Here is a 22,077-nt window from a genome sequence, read left to right on the forward strand (position 1 = left end):
ATAATATAATTTTGGAGAATGCTATGGTTTGTCACTAGGCCTCCACCTATGGTATGGAATAGTGGCCTGCTAACCATAGAGGCAGGGCTGATAATACACTTTATCATATGTTACAATGCTACGCGCACTCTGATTGGCTGATTGTCTGATATTTTCCCATGACAATCATGACAGTCAGTCCAGATCACGTATCACATTCATTACAAACCAGAAAGCTCAAAACACGATTGGAAAAACCAAGTTGGACATGAACATACTCCATAAACATCTAAACAGCATCGGAAAAACACAAAGATTGAAAGTTTACCAGCTAACGACCAGACTTCGTGGAGCTGAAGCAAACAGGTCTGACCACAAGTCCAAAACCGTCAGCAACTTTCATATTAGAGCAATACCGTAAGTTCACATGTTTATATAATAATAGCCATATAATAAACAAATTATTAACCTCACTTCCTTGGTCTGTACGAGAATATCAGACCGAGGTGTTGACAGTATGGACTGAGTGTGAGCATTAGTGTGAAAAACACCTCAGCCTGGTATTTTCCCATACAGACAGCACGCTCAGTTAATAATCCTTAAGTAGAGCCTGGAATATAATCATGCTGTTACGTCCTTGGCAGATGTAATAAAAATCGTTGGCGTTCATTTATTTATTTGTCTGTCTGGTAGCAGGATTACATCAAAACTACTGCACGGATTTTGACTGAATTTGCATCACAGATAGATATTAGGCCATGGAAGACTCCATTAAATTTTGGAGGTGATCTGGATCCGGATCTGGATTCTTGATCAAGATTCCACTTTATATTGACATTGGCTTTGAAGGATTATGTCAGAATTACTTACGTCAAAACTATGTCACAGATTCTCACCAAATTTGCACTAGAGGTAGATGGAAGACTCCACTGAATTTTAGAGGATTGGTGATCCAGATTGGCAGATGTCAGAAATCTCAGATTGCTCTTGTTATCATGATTATCACTTACACCACACAATCACATACAAACCACAGTCAAGTATCACTCATCAACCGTGGTCACATTAGCTACAAGAGACATGCCAAAGTGACCAGCTGCCCTTCATTCTCAATCACAGTGGGTGTTTTACAGTGATGTGGCACGACGACTGCCAATCTGTGTGAGAGCAGTATGTTGGTTGGTTGGTTGGTTGGTTGCTCATAAAAAAATAATTCAAGATGGCAGGTTTTTTCAGCGTCCCCCACAATCCCTTGTGGCTGAAGTGGTTTAGGTAAATGGAGTGAACAGTGCAATTTAAGTTGAATTCATGACATCTTTCACTTGTAATTTACTTGAAATAAAACAAAATCTAAATATAAAATATGATGTAAACATGAAACTTTTTCGGGGTATCCCAGTATTCCCCGTGCCCTGATGGTGGTTCTGGTGTAAACAAACCAGCCACTCAATATATAAAGAAAGTGTCATGGCGATCCCTTCATGACAAGGAAGATTGTCTCTTGATAAATTCCTGGAAGGGATAGAAAATCTACAGCCACAGTTGATCCTGAGATGCCTGTGCGTCGGTTTGGTTAACACGGGAATGTCATTGCAGGCCGACACATGGTCCTTGACAGCTCTTTAGCCTGGTCTGATGGCTGGGAAACAATTGGGGTCTGAGGACCTGCTGCAGCTTTCATCAGGTTTTATGTACTTGTGATTTCATACGTTTTTATTTTTCATAAATTTGCAATGTTGTCATTACGGGGTGTTGTGAGTAGAATTTTAAGGAAAAAAATTTACTTTGTTTTGTAATAAAGTTGTAACATAACAAAATGTGGAAAGAGCAAAATGCTGTGAATACTTTATGGATGCATTGTATAATGATTCAAAGGAAGTAAATAAATGGAAGTCAAGTTACATGAGTTTCTGAATGTGACAACCAGAATGGCAAAGATTTTACCACTTTGCCGACACTATGCACCATACTGTTTGTATTTCTGAAAAACTGATGTAAATGAAGTTCAAGAAATATTAATTGGTTGTCCATTCGGCTGCCCCCGTTTTTTGTGTTCGGGGTCGCCACAGCGGATACAACTACATCCGCATTGATATTTGGCACAGGTTTTACGCCGGATGCCCTTCCTAACGCAACTCCAGTGTTACCTGGAGAAATGCACACAGCCACTGGTGTTCCAAAGAGGTCTCCCATCCAAGTACTAACCAGGTGCCACACTGCTTAGCTTCTGAGATCTGACGGGATCAGGCTGACACAGAGCAGACTGGCTGCTCAAGAAATATTAATTTACTTGAAAATATTCATATACCCATCCCCTGATTTGTCTCCAGAAAACTGTCTGTAAAAGTGATGTTTTAGTCCTTATGTTTAAATTTTTAAATAAATTTCCCCTGTCCCACCTTTTTTGTTGTGTGGGCCGCTGAAGAGGAGGTACTGCTGGCCCACCACCACCAGTCGGCGCCCTGCTTGGAGTGCGGGCTTCAAGCATGAGAGGGCGCCGGAGCCATTGGAAGTGACAGCTGTCACTTGTCAACCACACCAGCTGTCTCTCATCAACCACCTCATAAGAAGCGGATTACAACTCCACCTCCTCGCCGAGAAATCATCTACCACTAGAGGTAACCTTCTCTGCTGAATTATCGATTGTCTAACATTGTTCTGTGTGCAGCCGCATTCCTGTGGAGATCCAGAAGAGGGACAAACAGGAGCTGCACGAGAGAAAACGTATCTGGAGGTGGAGGCTTTCCCTCCCGGAGGAATTGAGTGTAAAGGTTGCTGGGTGTGAGGACTCACACTCACCGCCTTCTGTTTCTTGTCTGCCAGCAGTACCAGGGCCGACAACGGAGGACAGAGACCACGTGGGGACTCAGGACTTGGCGGCTCCGGTGTTCTTCAGGCCGTTGGTGGTGGAAGCGGTGTGGGCTCCGGCTCTTCGATCATCAGAGGTCTCCTATCTTCGAGCCTGCCCACAGTCCTCTTGTGTACAATTGGCACCCATTATTTCTGTTTGTATTCCGTTGTGTACTTTCACAACATTAAATTGTTACTCCTTTTCTTATCCATTGTCCGTTCATTTGCGCCCCCTGTTGTGGGTCCGTGTTACGACACTTTCCCAACAGGATTTCTCGGCCATTCGTCATGGATCCCGAGGGGCGTCAACCACAGCTTGAACAGCCAATGGGAGAACAAGGAGCGCAGGCGTCAGCAGGAGGCGTGGTAAGTGATCTGCAGCAAATCCTTACCGCTTTCACTGCTCAGTTACAGCTGGTAACCGAGCAAAATGCAATCCTCAATCGGAGGATGGAGGCTCTCACCGCCAGAGTGGAAGCACGCGAGTCGAGCGTCGCTGCAGTGTCTCCTCCTGCTGGCCGGGAGCCTAATATAGATGTTCCACTGGCCGTTCAACTACCCCCCCCCACCGTCCCCTGAAGCTTACATAAGTCCTCCCGAACCGTACGGAGGCTGTGTGGAAACGTGCGCAGACTTCCTAATGCAGTGTTCGCTCGTTTTTGCACAGCGTCCAGTTATGTACGCATTAGACGCCATCCGGGTGGCTTATGTAATTAATCTGCTTCGAGGTGAGGCACGCGCTTGGGCTACAGCGCTCTGGGAACAGGATTCATGGCTTCTGACATCATACGCTGGGTTTATATGGGAATTCAAACAAGTGTTTGATCATCCCAACAGAGGCGAGACTGCCTCGATCGTGCTGCTGTCACTGAGACAGGGGCGTCAGAGCGCAGCTGATTACGCTGTCGACTTCCGCATCGCGGCTGTGAGGTCTGGCTGGAATGACGTTGCGCTCCGCGCTGCCTTCATAAGCGGACTGTCTCCAGTACTGAAGGAGCATTTACTGGCTAAGGACGAACCGCAGGATTTCGACGGGCTTGTCAATCTGGTTATACGCTTAGACAACCGCTTAAATGAACACCGTCGGGAGCAGGCCGGGGGGCGTGGCCGGGCACAAGCCGTCCCTCTCTCTTCCGGGTCAGAAAGGGTGACGTCGTCCCCACGCTCCATTGCCAGTGGGCTCCGTGTGGCAACAGCTCCCCCTGCTGACGAAGCTATGGACACGAGCAGGGCCAAAGTGAGATCTGATGTCAGACAAAGGAGGCTGGCCCGCGGGGAGTGTTTTTACTGTGGCTCATGTGAACACATGTTAAAAGACTGCCCCAAATGGTCAAACACCAACGCCCGTCCTTAGAAACTGGGCTAAGGGTGGGCCATAACATGTACACGGGGAGACCCCGCAGATCAGCACGAATCCCAGTGATAATCCTGAGTGGGGATTTAACCCTTCACGCCCCAGCACTGGTGGACACGGGGTCCGAAGGGAATCTGTTGGATAGCAGATGGGCAAAGGAAGTGGGGCTCCCTCTAGTGGCTCTGCCTTCGCCTTTGAAGGTACGGGCACTAGATGGCACTCTACTCCCGTTAATTACACACCGGACCCAGCCCGTGACTCTGGTTGTGTCTGGGAATCACAGGGAGGAGATCGTGTTTTACGTGACACCTTCTACCTCCCGAGTGATTTTGGGTTTTCCTTGGATGGTGAAGCACAATCCCCGGATCGATTGGCCGTCTGGGGCAGTGGTGCAGTGGAGCGAAGCCTGCCACCGGGAGTGTTTAGGATCCTCGGTTCCTCCCGGGATCACGGCTAAGGAGGAGGTTAAAGTCCCTCCCAATCTGACGGCGGTGCCCGTGGAATACCATGATCTGGCTGACGTCTTCAGCAAAGATCTGGCACTCACTCTTCCACCGCACCGACCGTACGATTGTGCCATTGATTTGATTCCGGACGTTGAGTACCTGTCCAGTAGACTGTACAACCTCTCACGTCCGGAACGCGAATCAATGGAGACCTACACCCGGGACTCCTTAGCCGCCGGGTTGATCCGGAACTCCACCTCCCCGATGGGTGCTGGTTTCTTTTTTGTGGGTAAGAAAGACGGCGGACTCCGTCCATGCATCGATTACAGGGGGTTGAACGAGATCACGGTTCGCAATCGATACCCATTGCCCCTCTTGGATTCGGTGTTCACACCCCTGCATGGAGCCCAAATATTCACCAAACTTGATCTTAGGAATGCGTACCACCTAGTTCGGATCCGGAAGGGAGACGAATGGAAGACGGCATTTAACACCCCGTTAGGTCATTTTGAGTACCTGGTCATGCCGTTTGGTCTCACCAATGCGCCCGCGACGTTCCAAGCATTGGTTAACGACGTCTTGCGGGACTTCCTGCATCGGTTTGTCTTCGTATATCTGGATGATATACTCATCTTTTCCCCGGACCCTGAGACCCATGTCCGGCATGTACGTCAGGTCCTACACCGGTTGTTAGAAAACCGGTTGTTTGTGAAGGGCGAGAAGTGTGAGTTTCACCGCACTTCTTTGTCCTTCCTGGGGTTTATCATCTCCTCCAACTCCGTCGCCCCGGATCCGGCCAAGGTTGCGGCGGTGAGGGATTGGCCCCAACCAAAAAGCCGTAGGAAGCTGCAACAGTTCCTCGGCTTTGCAAACTTCTACAGGAGGTTCATTAAGGGTTACAGTCAGGTTGTTAGCCCCCTGACCGCCCTGACCTCCACTAAAGTCCCCTTCACCTGGTCGGACCGGTGCGAGGCCGCGTTTAGGGAGTTGAAACGCCGGTTTTCGTCTGCGCCAGTTCTGGTGCAGCCTGATCCTACTCGCCAGTTTGTAGTGGAGGTGGACGCCTCAGACTCAGGAATAGGAGCCGTGCTGTCCCAGAGCGGGGAGTCCGATAAGGTTCTCCATCCTTGTGCCTACTTTTCCTGCAGGTTGACCCCCGCTGAGTGGAATTATGACGTGGGCAATCGAGAACTCCTCGCGGTGAAGGAGGCTCTGGAAGAGTGGAGACACCTGTTGGAGGGAGCTACGGAGCCTTTCACGGTTTTTACGGACCACCGGAACCTGGAGTACATCCGGACCGCCAAGCGGCTGAACCCCAGGCAAGCCCGCTGGTCCCTGTTCTTCGCACGCTTTGACTTCCGGATCACCTACCGCCCCAGGACTAGGAATCAACGATCCGATGCACTGTCCCGGGTGCACGAAGAGGAGGCCAAGGCTGAGTTGTCGGACCCCATCGACACCATCCTTCCCGAGTCCACTGTCGTGGCCACCCTCACCTGGGACGTGGAGGAGACCGTCCGGGAGGCCCAGGCAAGGAACCCGGACCCGGGAGACGGTCCGAAGAACAAACTTTACGTCCCACCAGAGGCTAGGGCTGCCGTCTTGGACTTCTGCCACGGATCCAAGCTCTCCTGTCATCCCGGAGTGCGTAGGACCGTGGCAGTAGTCCAGCAGCGCTTCTGGTGGGCGTCACTGGAAGCCGACGTCCGGGACTACGTCCAGGCCTGTACCACCTGTGCCAGGGGCAAGGCGGACCATCACAAGACCAGGGGTCTCCTCCAACCCCTGCCTGTGCCTCATCGCCCCTGGTCCCACATCGGCCTGGACTTCGTCACGGGCCTCCCGCCGTCCCAGGGCAACACCGCCATACTGACGATAGTGGACCGGTTCTCCAAGGCGGCCCACTTCGTGGCCCTCCCGAAGCTCCCAACGGCCCAGGAGACAGCAGACCTCCTGGTCCACCACGTCGTGCGTCTGCATGGGATACCGTCGGACATCGTCTCGGATCGTGGTCCCCAGTTCTCCTCGCAGGTCTGGAGGAGTTTTTGTAAGGAGCTGGGGGCCACCGTACGTCTCTCGTCCGGGTATCACCCACAGACGAACGACCAGGCAGAGCGGGCGAACCAGGACCTAGAACAGGCCCTTCGCTGTGTCACCTCCGCGCATCCGGCGGCCTGGAGTAACCATCTGGCCTGGATCGAGTACGCTCACAACAGCCAAGTGTCATCTGCCACCGGCCTCTCCCCTTTTGAAGCGTGTCTGGGCTACCAGCCCCCATTATTCCCACTTGTGGAGGGAGAGGTCGGGGTACCCTCGGTCCAGGCCCACCTGCGGAGGTGCCGCCGGGTGTGGCGGACCGCCCGTTCTGCCCTGTTGCGGGCCCGGACGAGGGCCAAGACCCATGCAGATCGCCGGCGTTCCCCGGCCCCTGCATACCAACCGGAGCAGGAGGTGTGGTTATCCACCAAGGACATCCCGCTCCAGGTGACATCCCAGAAACTGAAGGACCGTTTCATTGGGCCATTCCCCATCGCCAAAATCCTCAGTCCGGCCGCAGTGAAGCTGACACTCCCGGCTTCACTGCGGATCCATCCGGTTTTTCATGTCTCTAGACTCAAGCCATACCACGCCTCACCACTCTGCACCCCTGGACCCGAACCACCTCCTGCCCGAATCATCGACGGGGAGCCGGCATGGACTGTTCGTCGGCTCCTGGACGTCCGTCGGAAGGGCCGGGGTTTTCAGTACTTGGTGGACTGGGAGGGTTACGGACCCGAAGAACGCTCCTGGGTGAAGAGGAGCTTCATCCTGGACCCGGCCCTTCTGGTCGATTTCTACCACCGACACCCGGACAAGCCTGGTCGGGCGCCAGGAGGCGCCCGTTGAGGCGGGGGTCCTGTTGTGTGGGCCACTGAAGAGGAGGTACTGCTGGCCCACCACCACCAGTCAGACAGAGACCACCTGGGGACTCAGGACTTGGCGGCTCCGGTGTTCTTCAGGCCGTTGGTGGTGGAAGCGGTGTGGGCTCCGGCTCTTCGATCATCAGAGGTCTCCTATCTTCGAGCCTGCCCACAGTCCTCTTGTGTACAATTGGCACCCATTATTTCTGTTTGTATTCCGTTGTGTACTTTCACAACATTAAATTGTTACTCCTTTTCTTATCCATTGTCCGTTCATTTGCGCCCCCTGTTGTGGGTCCGTGTTACGACACTTTCCCAACATTTTTTCTGTATTGTGTTTATGTTGTAGGCCTGAAATGCAGGATTGGATGTACATATGAAATGATGTTGACCACACAAAATATGAAATATCTTGGTTTCACACTGTCTGCAGTGAAATAGAAGTCAAAGTTAATGTAGGAATCTCACTGGTTTTTGCATTTTCTATACTGTCCCAGCTCTGTGAAATGCTTTATGTTAAATTCTGTCTCCTTATTTATTTTTAACTTGCACTTCACCACATGTTGACTTGTGCATAGAATCTGAAGTATGCATGATGTGCATATTTTTCTCCCTGTGCTTACTACCTTTTCAAATACCAGCAAATGTGTTGTTTTGCTGCGTGCACATTACAAATAAATGTGACTTCTGTGGCAACTGTGAGATTATTTTTCACAAGCATCCTGACGACGTCGATGCACTACGACCAGTGGTGGGCACAGATAACCAAATAGATAAACCGATAAACCACCCAAAAATGTATCGGAAGTTACAGATAACCGATAAATTCCAGTATTGTCTCTGGTACATTTGCAACTACTAACAAGCTGAATTTGAGTTTTAACATCACGATTGCTTTTGGAAGCATCAAAAGCGACAAAAGACCCAAACAATGAGCCAGTACTTCTATGTTTGAACATGCTGCCCCCTGCTAGAAGCTACACGGATACAGCACAGACGCACCCTGAGAGCAGCCACAAAGCCAGGTCTCTACCAATCACAATGCTCCGGTCAGGCGGAGGTCTTGAAAAATAAAGTCATACTGACTTATGGTTTTGTGTGAATACTGATAGAATAACTCTATTAATGTCAATTCTGTCATTTGTACATAGTTAAAATATAACATGTATCTTTTAATGTTGAATAATGCACTAATTCTGAGGTTTTGTAACAAACGCAGACAGATCGCAAAGGATTCTGGGTAAAAGTGCCTCTGCTAAACACTGACTGGTTCATTCAGTCATTATGTAAACCAACACGTTAATGTGACGTGTGTCATGTGTTGGTGTTTACAGATAAATGTGCTTTCATAAAATATTCCATTTTTTATTTGTAAAAACAGGCATTTTTATGGAGCCCTGGAAGTGTCATCGCAAAATGTTTTGCATGTGGAGAGAATGTGCGCTCATTTTATTAGTGCCATGCGCACGTTTTATTATATTGTAAAACATGCACTCAATATTGTCTTGACACATAAATGTTGGCTTTACACTGTGCAAGTTGTGGCCCTTTTTCAGATGATTTTTCATTCGTGCGAGAATTTTTTGGACCGAGTTTCAGGTTAATCATGCATCCTGTATCATGTAGTGTACATGGATTAACAAGCTGCGTTTAACATCTCACGACCACCTCCTGATCACCAATCGTATGGTTGAATGAAAATCAAACCTGTTTGATATTATTCTGTATCCTGCTGCTGAAGAGCTACAAGTGTCCAACTGCTCGCACTACACATGTGCAAACACCGCAGAGCTGTCTTGTAATGTTTTTTGTTGGTGTTGTTTTGTTTTGTTTGTAAACTTAATTTGTAAAAGAAAAAAAAAAGCCATTTGCAAAGCCAAAAAGTTGATTTGACAACCATCTGATATAACTGGGGTCAAAATAAGTAGAACACTGCCATCTACTGATGCCCAAATGCTTAGTACTTAGGGCGAATGCTGCCATGAACACTACTGGCCAGTAGATGGCAGAAGAGGCCTTGGAAACTTGCCAAAACAGAATTCCAGATAATCCGTGTCTGCTACATTTAAGATGCGTGGAATTTAACAAACGTAAATACAATAACGTCTATAAACCCAGAGAATATATTCGCGGGAGTTTTAGGCACTAGAGTTTAATGCTGCTGTCCGTGGAGCCTGAACAGAGTGTCTGAAATGCATTTGTCCTGTCATGAACGTACTGAGATTACCCTATCCTACCCATAATGCACTGCTGGGCACAGCATGTGCTCACAAAACCTTAAAAATTATCACATTACTTTAAAACTAAAACATATATCTGATATTTTCACTTTATAAAACTTTCAGACATGACAGTCTTTTTAAATAACTTGTCCAAAATTAGTTTGGTTAAAATTTGAACCATAAGTTAAAAATGTATGCCTCTGGATGACTTGGGTGATATTGCCAGTGTATCAGTATGGTGTTAAAGAAAATGATTTTTTTTTTTTGTGACCAGTTTTCCTTTGTCTGCAGAGGATAGAGTGGTTTCTTCTGAAAGCAGCTCTCTTCTGTTTGCAGAGGGTAGAACTATACATTTCTTAGGAAACTTTTAACAGGTAGGTCTCAACTGATTTTAAATTTTAAAAATGTTTGCCGCTGTTCAGCTTGGTTTACTACGGTTTACTACGTTATCGGTCTAAAAGTTATCGGACAACAATTTATCGGAAGATAATTAGTCTGATAATGGGTTTTAAAGTTATCTAAAAAGATAATCCGATAATGAAAACATTATCTTCAATAATTATCTGTTATCAGATTATCGGAGGTGTGCCCACCACTGACTACGACCCAAACATGGTGAAAGATTTTGACTAACTGTAAGTCGCCATTAGGGTAGTGATAATAAAATGACAGTCTGATTAAACCAGAATCAAGTTGCGGTAATTGCTCTCATGATGAAAGGTCAGACTCGGCATGAGTCTGGAGCGAGGCGCCACCAGCGGTGGTATTTAATGAGGCGTTCTCTATGAGATTATCCATGGGGAAACAAAGCTTAGCTGCCAGCTGACATTTACGGGACTGTGTGTGGATCCTCGATACGCTGTGTCTTGTCCTGCCAAATCCATCTTCATGATATGTTATAGATTTCTTCTACACATTCAAAAATCACTGCCATTCAAACACATCAATAATCTGCACTAAAACCTACTCTGATCACCACTCTTTGGGTTTGGCCTCGCTTGAGGATTAGAAGTGATTAAAGTCATTCCAGCTCACATTTTCTTCCTCCTTAAGAGCAGGTGGGGAAACTCCCATCAGGACTCATACTTCTGCATCAGCCTGCCTCGACAGGACGGCCAAAGGTTTTGCTCCACTTTACAGTCTCATGACGTTACAGAGTCATTTGTGGCTGCGTCCTGTATTTGCCAACCTGCTTGTTTACAAGTTGAATCAGAGCATTTTCCCAGTATTTTGTTTCTCTGTGTTTGCCATTTTGGGACGAGATGGATACTCTCTACAGTACGTCTTCACCGTGTTCCACTTTTACAAATATTGATTCGAGGACATGGTTTTATTACACGTCTCTCAGAACGGCTAATTCAAAGCTTGAATGACAAACTCAAAGAAGGATAGATCGAAAAACTGAACAAAAATATACAGTAGTGTTCAGAGTAATAGTAGTGCTATGTGACTAAAAAGATTAATCCAGGTTTTGAGTACATTTCTTATTGTTACATGGGAAACAAGGTACCAGTAGATTCAGTAGATTCTCACAAATCCAACAAGACCAAGCATTCATGATATGCACACTCTTAAGGCTATGAAATTGGGCTATAAGTAAAAAAAAAGTAGAAAAGGTGTGTTCACAATAATAGTAGTGTGGCATTCAGTCAGTGAGTTCATCAGTTCTGTGGAACAAACAGGTGTGAATCAGGTGTCCCCTATGTAAGGATGAAGCCAGCACCTGTTGAACATGCTTTTCTCTTTGAAAGCCTGAGGAAAATGGGACGTTCAAGACATTGTTCAGAAGAAGAAGCGTAGTTTGATTAAAACGTTGATTGGAGAGGGGAAAACTTATACGCAGGTGCAAAAAATTATAGGCTGTTCATCTACAATGATCTCCAATGCTTTAAAATGGACAAAAAAAAAACAGGGATGCGTGGAAGAAAACGGAAAACAACCATCAAAATGGATAGAAGAATAACCAGAATGGCATAGGCTCACCCACTGATCAGCTCCAGGATGATCAAAGACAGTCTGGAGTTACCTGTAAATGCTGTGACAGAAGACGCCTGTGTGAAGCTAATTTATTTGCAAGAATCCCCCGCAAAGTCCCTCTGTTAAATAAAACACGTGCAGAAGAGGTTACAATTTGCCAAAGAACACATCAACCGGCCTAAAGAGAAATGGAGGCATATTTTGTGGACTGATGAGAGTAAAATTGTTCTTTTTGGGTCCAAGGGCCGCAGACCGTTTGTGAGACGACCCCCAAACTCTGAATTCAAGCCACAGTTCACAGTGAAGACAGTGAAGCATGGTGGTGCAAGCATCATGATATGGGCATGTTTCTCCTACTATGGTATTGGGCCTATATATCACATACCAGGTATCAGTTTGGATATGTCAAAATACTTGAAGAGGTCATGCTGCCTTATGCTGAAGAGGACATGCCCTTGAAATGGGTGTTTCAACAAGACAATGACCCCAAGCACACTATTAAATGAGCAAAGTTTTGGTTCCAAACCAACAAAATTAATGCCTCGCAGATGTGAAGAAATCATGAAAAACTGTGGTTATACAACTAAATTGTTGGGAAAGTGTAAGTACACGGACCCACAACAGGGGCGCAAATGAACGGACAATGGAATAGGTCAAATAACAACACTTTACTGTTGCGAACGTGCACAACAAACACAACAGATTACACAATAGATCAAAGGTCAAATTACAAGGTGTCGTGTGGGCAGGCTCGAAGATAGGAGACGCCTGTCCAAAGCAGAACCGGAACCACACGATTTCCTCCGCCACCAGACCCCGGGAATACTGGAGCCGCCAAGTCCCGAACTCCCAGGTGGCCACTGCCTCCGCGTGTCGGACCTGGTACTGCTGGCGAGGAACAAAAACACAATTAAACGTGGGTGCGTCTGCACCCAGCAATCTGCACGGCAGGGAAGCTACCTCCACCTCTCGTTGGAGAAAAAGTCTGTTATCACTCACAAAAATCACAAAAAAAGGCTTTCTATCAAGCAGTCAGGCTGAGGATATTACCTTTCAGGTAGAACGATATCTCGGGAAAGAGGTGGAGATGACGTCTTGCTGATATACCGATGCAGATCAGATGAGTGGTGACAGCTGTCACAGGTGATGAGTGTCAGCTGTCACCCTGGCTGCTCCTGTGAGGCGGCAGCGCCCTCTGGTGCCTGGAGCCCGCACTCCAGGCAGGGTGCCCTCTGGTGGTGGTGGGCCAGCAGTACCTCCTCTTCAGCGGCCCACACAACAGGACCCCCCCCTCAACGGGTGCCTCCTGGCGCCCGACCAGGCTTGTCCGGGTGGCGGCGGTAGAAATCGGCCAGGAGGGCCGGGTCCAGAATGAAGCTCCTCTTCACCCAGGAGCGTTCTTCAGGTCCGTACCCCTCCCAGTCCACCAAATACTGGAAGCCCCAGCCCATCCTATGGACATCCAAAAGCCGGCGCACAGTCCAAGCCGGCTCGCCATCGATGATCCGGGCAGGAGGCGGTGCCGGACCCAGAGTACAGAGGGGTGAGGTGTGATGTGGTTTGATTCTGGACACGTGAAATACAGGATGGATCCGCAGTGAGGCCGGCAGCTGAAGCCTCACTGCGGCTGGACTGATGACCTTCTGGATTTTGAAGGGACCGATGTAACGGTCCTGTAACTTGGGGGAGTCCACTTTGAGGGGGATGTCCTTTGTCGACAACCACACCTCCTGCCCTGGCCGATACGCAGGGGCCGGGGTCCGCCGACGGTCTGCATGGGCCTTTGACCTCATCCGGGCCCTCAGCAAGGCAGAACGGGCGGCACGCCACACCCGACGGCACTTCCGTAGGTGGGCCTGGACCGAGGGCACACCGACCTCTCCCTCAACCACTGGAAACAAAGGCGGTTGGTACCCCAGACATACCTCGAAAGGGGAGAGGCCGGTGGCTGACGACACCTGGCTGTTATGGGCATACTCGATCCAGGCCAGATGGGTACTCCAGGCCGCCGGGTGCGCGGCTGTCACGCAACGCAGGGCCTGCTCCATCTCCTGATTGGCCCGTTCTGCTTGCCCGTTGGTCTGGGGATGGTACCCGGATGAGAGACTCACCGTGGCCCCCAGTTCCCGGCAGAAGCTCCTCTAGACGTGCGAGGAGAACTGGGGACCGCGATCTGAGACAATGTCTGTTGGGATCCCATGCAGCCGGACGACGTGGTGAACCAGGAGGTCCGCTGTCTCCTGGGCCGTCGGGAGCTTCGGGAGGGCCACGAAGTGGGCCGCCTTGGAGAATCGGTCCACTATCGTGAAGATGGTGGTGTTGCCCTGGGATGGCGGGAGACCCGTGACAAAATCCAGGCCGATGTGGGACCAGGGGCGATGGGGCACGGGCAGCGGCTGGAGCAGACCCGAAGCCCTACGATGGTCAGCCTTGCCCCTGGCGCAGATGGTGCAGGCCTGGATATAATCCCGGACGTCGGCCTCTAGGGACGCCCACCAGAAGCGCTGCCGGACAACTGCCACGGTTCTTCGCACCCCTGGATGACAGGAGAGCTTAGAGCCGTGACAGAAGTCCAGGACTGCAGCCCTAGCTTCTGGTGGGACGTAAAGTCTGTTCTTCAGCCCAGTTCCAGGGTCCGGGCTTCGTGCCAGGGCCTCCCGGACGGTTCTCTCTACGTCCCAGGTGAGGGTGGCCACGATAGTGGACTCCGGGATGATGGGTTCCGGTGGATCCGACAACTCCGTTTTGACTTCATCTTCATGTACCCGGGACAAGGCATCCGATCTCTGGTTCTTGGTCCCGGGACGGTAGGTGATCCGGAAGTCAAAACGGCCGAAGAACAGTGACCAGCGGGCTTGCCTGGGATTCAGCCGCTTGGCGGTCCTGATATACTCCAGGTTCCGGTGGTCAGTGAAAACCGTGAATGGCACGGACGTTCCCTCCAACAGATGTCTCCACTCTTCAAGAGCCTCTTCCACCGCAAGGAGTTCTCGATTGCCGACATCATAGTTCCGTTCGGCCGGGGTCAACCTGCGGGAAAAATAGGCACACGGGTGAAGGACCTTATCGGTCTTCCCGCTCTGGGAAAGCACAGCTCCTATCCCTGAGTCCGAGGCGTCCACTTCAACCACTAACTGGCGACTAGGATCGGGCTGCACCAGAACTGGTGCAGACGAGAAGCGCCGTTTCAACTCCTTGAACGCGGCATCGCAACGATCCGACCAGGTGAAGGGAACTTTTGGTGAGGTCAGGGCTGTCAGGGGGCTAACTACCTGACTGTAGCCCTTAATGAACCTCCTGTAGAAATTAGCAAAGCCGAGGAACTGTTGCAGCTTCCTACGGCTAGTGGGTTGGGGCCAGTCTCTCACCGCCGCAACCTTGGCCGGATCAGGAGCGACGGAGTTGGGGGAGATGATAAACCCCAGGAAGGACAAAGAGGTGCGGTGGAACTCACACTTCTCGCCCTTCACAAACAGCCGGTTCTCCAACAACCGCTGCAGGACCTGACGTACATGCCGGACATGAGTCTCAGGATCCGGAGAAAAGATGAGTATATCGTCTAGATATACGAAGACGAATCGGTGCAGGAAATCCTGCAAGACATCATTAACTAATGCTTGGAACGTCGCGGGGGCGTTGGTGAGGCCGAACGGCATGACCAGGTACTCAAAGTGACCTAATGGGGTGTTGAATGCCGTCTTCCATTCGTCTCCCTTCCGGATCCGAACCAGGTGATACGCATTTCTAAGATCCAGTTTAGTAAAGATTTTGGCTCCATGCAGGGGGGTGAACACGGAATCTAATAATGGCAACGGGTATCGGTTGCGAACCGTAATCTCATTCAGCCCCCTGTAATCAATACATGGACGAAGTCCGCCATCTTTCTTGCCCACAAAAAAGAAACCTGCCCCCATCGGGGAGGTGGAGTTCCGGATCAGCCCGGCAGCTAATGAGTCCCGGATGTAGGTCTCCATTGATTCGCGCTCAGGTCGTGAGAGGTTGTACAGCCTGCTGGACGGGAACTCAGCGCCTGGAACCAAATCAATGGCACAATCGTACGGACGGTGCGGGGGAAGGGTGAGTGCCAGATCCTTGCTGAAGACGTCAGCAAGATCGTGGTACTCAACCGGCACTGCCGTCAAATTGGGAGGGACTTTGACCTCCTCCTTAGCCTGGGAACCGGGAGGAACCGAGGATCCTAAACACACCCGATGGCAGGTTTCGCTCCACTGAACCACCACCCCAGATGGCCAATCGATCCGGGGATTGTGCTTTAACATCCATGGGATGCCCAAAATCACGCGGGAGGTGGCAGGAGTTACAAAAAACTCAATCTCCTCCCGGTGGTTTCCAGACACCACCAGAGTTACTGGTGGTGTCTTGTGTGTGAGTAAAGGGAGGAGGGTGCCATCTAGTGCCCGCACCTGCAATGGCGTAGGAAGCGCCACCAGAGGGAGCCCTACCTCCTTTGCCCATCTGCTGTCTAGCAGATTCCCTTCTGACCCCGTGTCCACCAGTGCTCGGGCTTGAAGGGTTAAATCCCCGCTCAGGATTGTGACTGGGAGTCGTGTGGCAATTTGTGTGTGTCTCACTTGAATGTCTTGACCCCCCCTTAGCCCAGTCTCTAAGGGCGAGTGTTGACGTTTTGGCCGTTTGGGGCAGTCTCTCTGTGTGTGCTCTGTTGAGCTGCAGAGAAAACACTCTCCACGGATCAGCTTCCCCATTTTGGCCCTGTGCGTCTCCCTAACAACGTCAACAGGGGGAGCTGTTGCCCCACAAAGCGCTGCGGCTGTTGAGCGTGGGGAGGGCGGCCCCTTTTCGAACCCGGAAGGGAGAGGGGCGGCGCGTATCCGGTCACGTCCTTCGCCTCGCTCCCGACGGCGTTCCTCTAACCGATTGTCTAATCGTATAACGAGATCAATAAGCCCGTCTAAATCCCGCGGTTCGTCCTTAGCCACCAGGAGCTCCTTCAGGACCAACGACAGTCCGTTTACGAAGGCGGCGCGGAGGGCAGTGTTATTCCAGCCGGACCTCGCAGCCACGATGCGGAAGTCGACTGCATAAGCAGCTGCGCTCCGGCGCCCCTGTCTCATTGACAGCAGCACGGCTGAAGCGGTCTCTCCTCTATTTGGGTGATCGAACACTGTTCTGAACTCCCTCACAAACCCATCATATGTCAGAAGGAGCCGTGAATTTTGCTCCCAAAGCGCTGTAGCCCAAGCGCGTGCCTTGCCGCGAAGCAGATTAATTACATAAGCTATCTTGCTAGAATCAGTCGCGTACATGACGGGACGTTGTGCGAAGACGAGCGAACACTGCATAAGGAAGTCCGTGCACGTCTCCACACAACCTCCGTACGGCTCTGGAGGGCTTATGTATGCTTCAGGGGAAGGTGGGAGGGGTCGTTGAACGACCAGTGGAACGTCACTGTTATGCACAGGGTCGACCGGAGGGAGAGCCGCAGCAGCGCCCTGAGGGCGCGCCTCCACCTGCGCGGCGAGAGCCTCCACCCTGCGGTTAAGGAGGACGTTCTGCTCGGTCATTAAATCCAACTGAGCCGTGAAAACGGTGAGGATCCGCTGCAACTCACTGATCATTCCTCCTGCGGGCGCCTGTGCGCCCTGTTCTTCCATTGGCCGTTCAACAGCCGGTTGACGCCCCTCGGGATCCATGACGTTGGCCGAGATATCCTGTTGGGAAAGTGTAAGTACACGGACCCACAACAGGGGCGCAAATGAACGGACAATGGAATAGGTCAAATAACAACACTTTACTGTTGCGAACGTGCACAACAAACACAACAGATTACACAATAGATCAAAGGTCAAATTACAAGGTGTCGTGTGGGCAGGCTCGAAGATAGGAGACGCCTGTCCAAAGCAGAACCGGAACCACACGATTTCCTCCGCCACCAGACCCCGGGAATACTGGAGCCGCCAAGTCCCGAACTCCCAGGTGGCCACTGCCTCCGCGTGTCGGACCTGGTACTGCTGGCGAGGAACAAAAACACAATTAAACGTGGGTGCGTCTGCACCCAGCAATCTGCACGGCAGGGAAGCTACCTCCACCTCTCGTTGGAGAAAAAGTCTGTTATCACTCACAAAAATCACAAAAAAAGGCTTTCTATCAAGCAGTCAGGCTGAGGATATTACCTTTCAGGTAGAACGATATCTCGGCAAAGAGGTGGAGATGACGTCTTGCTGATATACCGATGCAGATCAGATGAGTGGTGACAGCTGTCACAGGTGATGAGTGTCAGCTGTCACCCCGGCTGCTCCTGTGAGGCGGCAGCGCCCTCTGGTGCCTGGAGCCCGCACTCCAGGCAGGGTGCCCTCTGGTGGTGGTGGGCCAGCAGTACCTCCTCTTCAGCGGCCCACACAACATAAATACTAGTTTAGTGATTCACAGGATTGCTAAAAAAGCAGTTTGAACATAATAGTTTTGAGTTTGTAGCGTCAACAGCAGATGCTACTATTATTGTGAACACCCCCTTTTCTACTTTTTTTTTTTACTAACAGCCCAATTTCATAGCCTTAAGAGTGTGCATATCATGAATGCTTGGTCTTGTTGGATTTGAGAGAATCTACTGAATCTACTGGTTCCTTGTTTCCCATGTAACAATAAGAAATATACTCAAAACCTGGATTAATCTTTTTAGTCCCATAGCACTACTATTATTCTGAACACTACTGTATGTACAGTCAGGACTGTAAGTAGTTAGACAGTGATGCAGTTTTTGTAATTTTATCTTTGTTCACCACCACAGTTGAGTTAAAAGCGAACAATAAAATGTGCTTGTAGTGTAGAGTTTAGCTTTATTTTAAGAAGTAAGTCCTATATAGACCCCAAGACCTGTTGGTGCCAGTGATTATCCCCAGATTCTATACCGTGATGCAGATTCCAGTCTGACGCTGGTTATTTCCTCAGTCAAAACCAGTGCCCATTTATACCTGGGTGGACTGAAACTGTGATGTTTCTCTGTCCTTGGTCAGAGAAATAAAGCAAGACTAGGAATTGAAATGAGGTCTACTTATTGATAGACCAACTTCTTATCCCACTGAGCTATCTGCTGTACTTGTTTGATTTAAAGGATTGAACAAAACAGAGCCGCAAAGTAGTCCAATGAAAATTCACGCTTGTGTTTCGTGAGCACTGACAGACCTGTGATCTGGTCAGTGGGTAAGGCCCGGCCTCAGATGGTGTATCATGTGCTTACACATTTCTCCAGCAAATCCCTCGTCTACCTTCAGTGCCTTCACAGCCCACATTCTCAGATATTTAGCACTTCTCTGGGTTATGTTCTGAATTCCAAGTCAAGTCTGGGAGCAGGCGCTGATGCCACAATTCAGCTTGAGCTGAATTATGGCAAAGTATCCACTCATCTTCCACAGCCAGGTGAAACATGGCCAAGCTCTTGGTCTTCTCCAGCCACTGTAGTCCTCAACACTCAACACCTATGTCCTGGATCAAGCATAGAGAAATGTGTCACATGGCTAAAATGTCTGTGGTTCCCTCACAATGCCACTGATCCTCTTTATCTTTGTCTCCCTAACTTATTTGATTCAAAACTGTTCCAGTGGTACCCAAGACTTTGGAAGTCCCTCTGAGATGAAACATCCCTTCCTGGGAAAATTGGTCACACCACTGCAATCGCAGCTTTCAGTGTCTTGTCAGGAAAAATAAACTCCCATATTCCATTCCAGTCATTTGGAAAACAGTTTGATGTTGAAGTCTAGCCAGATTAAGTCTGGGAGAGAGGACTGAGGAGATAGTCACCTGTATGACTTCAAATGAATCCTTTGAGAAACTGCAACAACCCTGTGGACATATTTCACAAACTTTCTTTCACAAAATTCCTTTCCCTGTGAAAATGATTGATCTCATTAGCTACACCACTGATATAAGAGCACCATTAATCAAATAACTGAAAAGTTATCTTTTATGATGATAAACCAATAAACTGCTAAAAAAAAAAAGATATTTATTGCAGATAACCAATAACCGATAACTTTTACTATTGATTCGGACGTGGCCACATCAGATTACACTGTCGGCTTCTGATAAACCAGTTTCACTTTAAGCACCGCAGGGGCTGCTGGGTAAATTCAAGGCTCACAAACACACAAGAATGCACAAAAAATGAATAAATAAAAAAATAAAACCCCAAACACTGTCATCATTTTTCAAAAGCAGTAAAACACAGTATTAGAAGTCACAGTTTATCTCGGTATTAGATACACCGTCATTTACAAACTAAAAAGAAGCCTCTTTTTCATACGCTTTGAACCCTGTGGCTTAAACAATCAAAATACATCCATTAATCCATTGATTGGCAGAGTAAAATACATGTAGTAAATATAAGTTCTTACCTGTTAGTTTCAGTGGGATTTATCTGAAAAAATAATCGTCTGAGATGATCCAAAACGGTCTAAATGGTGAAGAAACGTTCCAGTCTGTACACAGCTGCGCCGTGAGAGCTCCTCTTTCCCACCGAGTGTTGGCGATACCAGCCGCAAAGAAATAAAATAAAATAATGTTAAAATTAGTCCGTTCTTCTTTCAGATCCAATGGCGGATGGCACCAGTTTAAAGTGCATTTACCGCCACCTACCAGGCTGGTGAGTGATCGCTAAGATTTTACAAAACCTTAACTCCTGGCAGCCATAGTCATTTGTTTAGATGCGATGAAGTAATCCAGTGTCCTTTAGATATTTAAATAATTCTTTTTGCACAATGTGTGATGGGTTTTGCAGCAGATTTCCAAGGGACGGAAACAATGTAACATTCAAAGTGAACCCGAACTACACTACCCACAATGCTCCCTGTGTCGACCGGGAAATCATGTTTTGCACTTAATGATGACATCAACAGCAAGCGACAGCCAGTCTGCCATAAATAAACACACAACAGATGGACTAAAAAGTTTGATTTAGGGTTTACAAACATTTTTGACCATTAAACTTTGCTCACTTTCCCAGCAAAAAAAAAATAAAAAAGTTATCGGACTGAAAGTTATCAGAACTAAATTTATCGGAAGATAATTGGTCCGATGATGGTTTTAAAACTTATCTGAAAAGCTAATCCGCTAGCAAAAACACTTGCTTTTATCTGCTATCGGATTAACTGAACTGTGCCCACCACTGGTCACTGCCAAGATAAGTGAATGTCTACAACTTCAGCACTTTTGCCTCAAAGATACACTTCTGATGACCGACTCTAGGAAGTCATTGAAGCCTGGATCTCAGTCTTGTACCAGAACAACTGCACACCCAAATGCTAAAATTCATCACTCAGCTTCTCAAGTGCTGCAATCATAGTATCCACTGAGTCTAAAAAGATCAGCAAAGCTGTTGTCGACAACAAAAGTACCTAAACCACTGGTTTCGACAACCCTACCCAACACCCAGTCCATGCAAACCTTGAATAGTGTAGGAGGCAAATACCAGGTTTCAAGGGAAAAATGTAGGCAAAGGCATATCAACAAAGTGAGTTATTTTTATGTGTATGCTTCTGTTCTTGGACACACCAACAAATAAAGATGTTAAGCAAGAAAAGAGTTGAATAATTGAACTTTTCTGGAGCTGTTTCGGAGAGCCCTGCTGCGCAGAGTTGGCAATTCTTCACCCTGCGATCAAAGGTTCGGTTCTCTACAGGCTCGACTACACATCTGTCTGCTCATTCATCTTCACTTCGCTGCCCTGTTCGCCTGTGACCAGAAGTCCAAACCATTCAACCATGAGTTATAACCCTGTGGTGCTTATTAACCCTGAGACTCAGAAATCTTTGATTCCACCCAAACATTAAACACCCCCCCCCCCCCCCCCCCCGACTCTGCTCAGTTATTCTATGCCAGGGGTGGGCACCTTGTTCCAGAAAGGGCCAAAAGGGTTCAGGTTTTCTTTGCAGCCACTGACTCCACCAGGTGATTTCACTGATTAACTGATTCCACCTGCTCAAAGTGATATTAATCAGTGAAATCACCTGGTGGAGTCAGTGGCTGCAAAGAAAACCTCACTTCAATAGCTCAAAAGTGCAGCTCGGCTGCTGGTATGCATATTTCTTCATTCCATCTCAGACGTACAGCAGCACTATACTATTCTCAAGGTTACCTTCAGTGAAACTCTAACAAATGTAGGGTTTTTATTTTTATTTTATACAAATATAGCCTGCAGCACAGAGAAGTAAAAAAAAAAAAAGCAGAACATGACCAGCAATGGAGGCAGAGAACACATAGCCCATTTTCGCCGATCAAAAAAGGCACCTGCGACATTTGGTGGCTGACAAGGCAGCCTGCGGCCATGAGCAGTGGAGAAAGAAAATAAATCAAATAAATCATAGAACAGTGTAAGC

At 48.7% G+C, this 22,077-nt stretch overlaps 1 long non-coding RNA gene across 1 annotated transcript; it reads right to left on the reverse strand.

Annotated features, from left to right (window-relative positions):
- Window positions 1–4,175: 4,175 nt before the first annotated feature.
- On the reverse strand, window positions 4,176–21,165 carry LOC117516401. The gene is made up of 3 exons (XR_004562389.1): window positions 21,089–21,165; window positions 20,866–20,867; window positions 4,176–4,186 (listed from the first exon to the last, which is right to left on the reverse strand). It is a non-coding gene; the product is annotated as an uncharacterized LOC117516401 (long non-coding RNA).
- Window positions 21,166–22,077: the final 912 nt, after the last annotated feature.

The sequence above is a fragment of the Thalassophryne amazonica genome, chromosome 8 (assembly GCF_902500255.1).
Source record: "Thalassophryne amazonica chromosome 8, fThaAma1.1, whole genome shotgun sequence".
In the NCBI taxonomy this organism is placed as follows: domain Eukaryota; kingdom Metazoa; phylum Chordata; class Actinopteri; order Batrachoidiformes; family Batrachoididae; genus Thalassophryne; species Thalassophryne amazonica.